The sequence below is a fragment of the Nannospalax galili genome, unplaced genomic scaffold (assembly GCF_000622305.1).
Source record: "Nannospalax galili isolate Female #2095 unplaced genomic scaffold, S.galili_v1.0 scaffold54, whole genome shotgun sequence".
Taxonomy (NCBI): Eukaryota; Metazoa; Chordata; class Mammalia; order Rodentia; family Spalacidae; genus Nannospalax; species Nannospalax galili.
The window spans coordinates 194,989-202,808 of NW_008341028.1; positions in this window are offsets into that span (position 1 = coordinate 194,989).

Here is a 7,820-nt window from a genome sequence, read left to right on the forward strand (position 1 = left end):
ATGGCATATTTGTGTAATTGATTGTAGGAAAAAATCTTAAATATGTTACACTCTGCATTAGTGGAATACCCTATAATAAATTTCAAATAAACCTCCCAAGAAAATGGGTAGAAACTATGTCATCATAGGGAAAACAAACCTGTTTTATGTCTTTATGTTGTTCCCAAAATGGTGCCTCCATAGAAACAGTAGGACTCAACAAATTTTTGTCTTCAATTGTTCTAATTTTTAAAAATGAGCTCTTTTAAAAAATTCATCCTTGGCCTTTGGAAGTGATGGCTGGGTGATGAAAACAGGTATATTTGGCTCCCATAGGACATTAGCAAGATATTGTTCACAAATCAAACTATTTGAGTTTTGTTCCCACATCAGTGAAGTGGGGATGAAAATAATAATACTTTCTCACAGGATTGTTTTGAAAAGTAAATGAGGACTGGGGATGTGGTTCGGGTAGCAGAGTGCTTGCACCTAGCATGCACTTCACTTTGATCCCCAGCATTGCATTATAATAAATGAGATGTCTTGGCACATGTCTGTAACCCCAACATTCAGGAGGTAGAGGCAAGAGAATCTGAAGTTCAAAGCCAGCCTCAATAACATGAGATTCTGCCTTTGAAGAAGAAAGAGAAGGGAAGGAGGAGGAGGAGGAGGAGGAGGAGGAGGGGAGGAGGAGGAGGAGACCAGGAGGAGGAGGAGGAGAAAATATTTTTTAAATGGCAGTTAAGTTTTACTGGTGACAATAAGAACTTTTTTTCAGAAAAGTGGAAAGGAGCAGCAAAAAATCCTTCTTTGAAAGAAAGCCCATTTTAAGAGGAAGGATTACATGTAACTTTAGATTTAGGCCAGATTTAGCTTTTCTGGTCATTCTGAATTTCCCTTGTTTTTGAACAATTTTGCTTAAATCAAAGGTGTTTATAGCTGGGTGTGGTGGTACATGCCTTTAAAACCAGCACTTGGGAGGCAGAGGCAGGTGGATCTCTATGAGTTCAAGGCTAGCCTGGTCTACATAGTGAGTTTCAGGACAGCTGGGGCTACAGGGAGACCCTGTCTCAAAAAGACAAAAAAAAAGGTGTTTATAAGTCTAATTTTTCAAGATTAAAAAAAAAATCCTGCAGCGATTCTGGTTTTCTTCCAGACCTGACCTGCTGTCATTTCATTTATAGTATTTTGAAAAACGAGTCACACATTTAACTTTTCATGAGTCCTGTCATCCTCAAGTAAAATTTTGCATAAAAATCCCCATGCAATACATTTCTGATGATACCTTCAGAGTTTTTTTTTTAAGAAGTCATCATCAAGAAATAGTGAATGCCTCCTGCTTCTTACAGTATGCCATGCGATAGGACTATAATTCAAGACTTCAGGAAGCTTATATTCAAGCTCCAGGAATAGTCAAAGAGGAAGTTAAGAAAGTAGGTTATGGATGTGCCATTCTGTGAGAAGACAGTCCTCTTTTCTTTTTCTGCTTTGTTTTGTGTACTTCTGATGTTGACATCTGGGACACACAGTGTGGGAGGTGGAAAGAAGGCAGCTGAATTCTAATGGAATTGGGATGTGAGGTTAGGTAGAACAGACAGCAACTCAACTATATATCAGGCTTCAGACCTGTCCATTTTGTAAATAAACTGAGAACTGAAGCCATTATTTAAAAACAAAAGAAGAAACTTAAACCAGCTTTTCTTTCCTTAAAAAAACAATCCGTGTATATGTATTGATGGGGGTATGTGTATGCAGGGTGTATGCATTTTTATGTTTGAGGGCAAGAGTGTGTGAGTATAAGCATGTGTGTCACAGCATGGATATGGAGGTCAAAGGATATTTTAGTTATGTTTCTGTTGCTGTGATAAAACACCATAACCAAAGCAGCTTATAGAAGGAAGAGTTTATTTGGCTTACAGTTCTGGAGGGATAAGAGTCCATCATGGTTGGGAGGCATGGTGGAGGCAGCTGGAGTAGAAAGCTGAGTGTTTGCATCTTGAAGCATACCCAGGAAGCAGAGAGACAACAAACTGAAATTGGGACAAGGCTGTGAACTCGAAGCCTACCACCAGTGATGTGATTCCTCCAGCAAGGCTGTGTGTCCCGAAAGGTTCCATGGCTGTGCTGGACAGCTTCATTTATCAGCTTGCCATACCTGGGAAGAGGAAACTTCAATTGGGGGAATTCTCTCTATCAGATTGGCCTGTGGCCATGTCTGTGAGGCATTTTCTTGATTGAGTGATGTGGGAGGGCCCAGCCTTTTGTCCATGGTACCACTGTAGGACAGGTGGTCCTGGGACAGGAGTGAACCAGTAAACAGCATTCCTCCACGGACTGTGCTTCAGCTTCTGCCTCAGGTTCCTGTCCTGAGTTCCTGCCTGGACTTCCCTTATTGATGAACTGTGACTAGGTTGTGTAAGATAAATAAACCCTTTCCTTCCCAAGTTGGTTTTGGTCAGGGTACTTTATCACAGCAATGTAAAGCTAACTAAAACAATAACCTTCCCCCAAACAGTCCTACCAACTGACCAAGTGTTCAAATACTTGGAGCCTATGGAGGGCATACTCATTCAAGACACCACAGAGGACAACCTCAGGTATTGGTCTTTGCCTTCTACCTTCTTTGAGGCAGGGTCTCTTGTTCACCATTGAGTACACCAGACCTGGCCTACAAGCTTCTGATGACTCTCCTGCCTCCACCTCCCATCTTACCATAGATGCTTTGTTATTATGGATGTACAGCACTACCATATATAGCTTTGCATGAGCTCTGAACTCCAGTCCTCCTGTTTGCATGACACATGCTTTACCACTGAGCCATCTCCCTGACCCAACACCTTAATAGAGTTTTGCCCATTATTAAGATTAATGTCAGAAAAATAATGAGTGAAGAAGTCAAATTTGGATTGTTTAACCAATAAGATGCTTTGGAAAATTCCAAGATGGTATACCCTTGGAGGGATGGGTAAGGCCTTTCCATGGAGGGGGGAGGCATGCAGATTTAGCTTTCATGGATAAATAGGAATTAGCTGTGGGGAAGAGAACTGGGAAAGGAAGGAATTCCATATCTAGGAGTCCAGATTCAAGGACCAGCAAGTTTCATATTTTCAATAATTGAGGAATTGAGAGATGAGGCCAGAAAGGCGAACTGAGATCATACCCAGAAAGACCCAATGCTACCTTGAAGGCAACTGATACCCACTAATGCATGCAAGTCAGAAGAAGGCCCAAAGCAGATCCAACTAGTATGGAGAACACATTATAGAAGATAGCCTAGATATTGGCTCAGTATTCCTAAGTGTCTTATGGGGAAGAAAGTGAAATATAATCAACCTGTTTCTCAAGTGTAACCAGTTTCAGTTTCTTAATATTGCTCTTAGAAACATCTTAGCAATCTTAAGTAACTACCTAAATATAACAAGCCAACGTCTCGCAAATATAGCCTACAAATGTGTTGTTCATAAAACAAGAATTTCAGGATAATTTGTTATTTTAGGAATTACTTTCCTTTGTGTAATTTTTATGGTTTCATTCCTTTGGATTTCTCATTTGAAAACATTAGTCACACTATACATTGTGACAATTGCATAATTAAAAGATCTAGACTCCATATTCTTAAAAAAAAAAAAAAAAAAAGCAAAATCAGGGTCTCCCTATGTAGCTCTGGCTAGCCTGGAACTCATAGAGATCTGTTTACTTCTGCTTCCTGGGTGCTGGGATTAAAGGCATGTGCCACACACCCAGCTATACTCCATTTTTGATAGGCACAAACAGCTCGGCTCCATAAAATATAATGACAGTTTCAAGGTTTTGACAGGTGATTTCAAAACAAAATCACCAGAATATATTCTTTAGCTTTTAGTTTTCAAGTATTGTAAAATTTAAAGTTTATAGTATTTGGTGATGCTACTTACATATCTTAAAACATAATTGTAATTAAAGACTCATGATTTTCATAAAGATAAATTCTGGGGATGGAGAGATTGCTCAGTGGTTAAGAGCACTGACTGCTCTTGCAGAGGAGCCAGGTTCGAACCCAGCACCCACATGATGGCTAAAGAACTGTCAACTCCATTTCCAGGGGAATCCGACACTCTCTTCTCATCTCCAACACTGCACAACACGAGTGCACTCACATACATGCAGGCAATACGCTCATACACATAAAATAAAAATAAAAATAAAAGATAAATTCTGGGGCCGAGGATGTGGCTCAGTGGTAGAGCATTTGCCTATCATACACAAAGATCTGTGTTCAATTTCTAACACCAGAGGAGGAAAAAAGAGAGAACTAAATTCTGGTAATTATCAAAGTTTGTAAATAGGTGCCTTTACCTGCCTTTTAAAGATGCTAAGACCTCTTTTCTTCCAGAAAGAAGAAATAAATGTCTTTTGACATTTCTCCAAACATTTTCTGGAAGTTGGCTTTTTCTATTCCTTCTGGGGAGAAAGTATGTAGTTATCCTCATTTCTTGAGTAACTTCCTGCAAAGTCCAATAGTAATACCTACCTACCATTTAAAATCAAACAGTATAAAATAACTTACAATGACAAGCAATAGTTACCTGTTCTCTCCCCTTGCCACGTTCCAAAAGGCATTTATTTTTATTTTTTTATTTATTTTTTGATCTTTTTTGAGACAGGGTCTCCCTGAAGCCCCAGCTGACCTGGAACTCCCTATGTAGACCAGGTTGGCCTCGATCTCTCAGAGATCCACTTGCTTCTGCCTCCAGAGTGCTAGGATTAAAGGCATGTGCCACCATGGCCAGCTAGTCATTATTTCTTAATTAGTCAACATTAGGCCTTCTCTTTACTGCATGCTATGACAGTTCAAGATTGAGCAAACTTTGGGGCTGGAGAGATGGCTCAGCAGTTAAGAGCACTGACTGCTCTAGCAGAGGACCTGGGTACAATTCCCAGCATCCACATGGCGGCTACAAACCATCCTTAACTCCAGTTCCAGGGGAATCTGATGCCCTCTTCTGACCTCCACAGCAAAACCGGCATTACATGACATGGGTGCACTTACCTACATGCAGGCATAACACTCATACACAAATTCATTTATTAAAAAAAGAACTTGCCGGGCGTGGTGGAGCACACCTTTAATACCAGCACTCAGAAGGCAGAGGCAGGTGGATCTCTGTGAATTCAAGGCCAGCCTGGTCTACATAGCGAGTTCCAGGACAGCTGGGGCTACAGGGAAACCCTGTCTCAAAAAAAAAAAACAAAAAACGAAAAAAAAAACCTTATACTACAACTCAGCTCACATCCCTTTGAATTTTGTGAGTCCTAGCCCTACTTTGCATTTAGTTTCTCTATTTTCAAGGTTGCACACCAATGGCCTGCGGGCTGGATCTGACTATAGATGAGTGTGTTTGGATTCCAGTAAGTTTTCTAAAAAGACAATTGAAATTTTGTAAGATTTATCTTTAGCATCTCATAAAAGCCCATTACGGCATGCTTTAGTTTTCTCTGCATTGTCATAACAAAGTACCACCACCTGATTGGTTTAAAAATAACAAAAATTGAGGCTGGAGAGATGGCTCAGCAGTTAAGAGCACTGGCTGCTCTTCCAGAGGACCTGGGTTCAATTCCCATCATCCACATGGTGGCTAACAACTGTCGGTAACTTCAGTTCCAGGGGATCCAAGGCCCTCTTCTGGCCTCCTGTTCTGGCTTTGCACAACACAGGTGTAGGCAAAAACACTAATTCACATAAAATAAAAATAAATTTTAAAAAATAACTAAAAACTGTCTTTTTTGAGGATGACATTACCAGAGGTAAACTCCCTTTGAAAGCTCTAGGGAAGACTCCTTCCTTGTTACTTCCTAATTATTGTTGGTTTACTTGGTTTCTTTTTCTTCTGTGTTTGATTCAATGTAGCTGTGATGGTTGGTGTTATCAATTTGACAGAATCTAAAATCACCTGGGAGACAGGCCTTTGGGCATGCCTGTAGGGGATCATCCTGATTAGGTTAATTTAGGTAGGATGACCTGTCCCCTGTGGGTAGCACTATTCTCTGGCTGGGATCTCAAAGTTCAAATATGATGAGGCACCTCAGGACTGACCATAAGGACTCCATGTTGCAGCCTAGCTGCTCCCAGCAACTGTAACCAAAAGGCAGTTAACCCAAAGTGTGGGCCCAGCTGCACCAAGATGTGGGTTTGAGGAAAAGGTCAACAGGTGGCTAACAATTGTCCATAACTCCAGTTCCAGAAGATCTGACACCCTCTTCTGACCTCTGTGGGCATTGCATGACATGGGTGAACTTACATACACACAGACAATACACTCATAAACATAAAATAAAAACAATAAAACTAAAAAAAGAAAACTAGCTAAGCATGCGTCTGTGAGTGAACCACAGAGCAAGGCAGCAAGCATGCTCCTCCATGGTTTCTGCTTCAAGCTCCTGCTGGAGTTCCTGCCTTCACTTCTCTCAATGATTAACTATGACCTAAAAGTCTAAGCCAAACAAATCCTTTCCTCCCTAAGTTGCTTTTGGTCAGAGTGTTTTATCAGAGCAACAAAAAAGGAAACTAGACCATCTGACAAAAGCAAGTTAAGGGAGAAAGCGTTTGTTTTGACTTGTATTCTGTCATGTTAGGGAAGTTGAGGAAGCAGAAGCTCAAAGCAGCTGACCACATTGTGTCCACAATCAGAAAGGAGAGAACAATGAATTATTGTGCTTAGCTCATTTTTTTCCTTTCTATGCAGTCCAGGATCCCAACTCAGAGAATGGTGCTACCCATGACTAATGTGATCAAGACAGTCCCCCAGAGGTATGCCCAGAGTCTCCTCTCCCAGATGATTCTAGATCTCATCACAATGACAACTGAGATTAACCATCACACTGGAGTAGGGAATGACTCTAATCTGATATGACCAATATTTTTTAAAAGGGAAAATTTGAAAATAGACATTCACAAAGGCAGAATTCCCCTGTATTAGCCTTCTATCATAGTGACAAACACTTGTGATAACTTAAAATAGGTAAAGTTCATTTTGGCTCACAGTTTGAGAGGTTTCAGTTCATGGTCAGTTGGTGCTGTTGCTTTGCTTTAGGATTGTGATGAGGCAGCATACTATGAGGGGATTGGGGAAAAGATAAAGCTGTCCATTTCATGGTGACCAGAGAGTAAAAGGTTGACATGAGGAAGTTAGATTTCCAACATCTCCCTCAAGAGCATGCTCCTGGTGACCCAACTCCTCCCACTAGGCCTTAAAGTCTTAAAGACTCCAACCCCTCCCAATAGCACTGGTGACTACGCAATTAACACATGGACCTTTGTAGGACACTTCTCCAAAGTACAGCACCCATGAAGATGAATGTAGAAATGAAACATCAGAAACCACAGAATATCAACACTTGCCAGCAAACCAAGAGAATCTAAAAGAAAGGAACGAAAGAGATTCTTCCTCACAGACCTCAGAAAGAACAAATTCTACTAACAGTTTATCCAGTATTCAGGCCTCCAGAATTGCCAGAAATAAATGTCTTTTTTTTCTATTTTTTTAGAACAGGCTACCCTCTAGCTCACAAATGCTGGGATTTAAAACATGCTGCACCGTACACAGTCTAATAAATAAACGTTTATTTTTTAATTTTATCTGCAGGACGCACAGTAATTAAAAATGCCAGAATGGTGGAACTAACCTTCTTGGATGTTTAACTCTTTGATGTACATACCCTGAGATCTATACTAATTGGGTCAGAGGGATACAAAGGACACTTTTTGCTCCCTGCCCTCCTAGGTCAATTAGTTCCCAGGGATCATGAGCATCTCGCAAAATGTCCTGTAATCTGTAATGGTCATCTGACCTCTTGATCAAGGA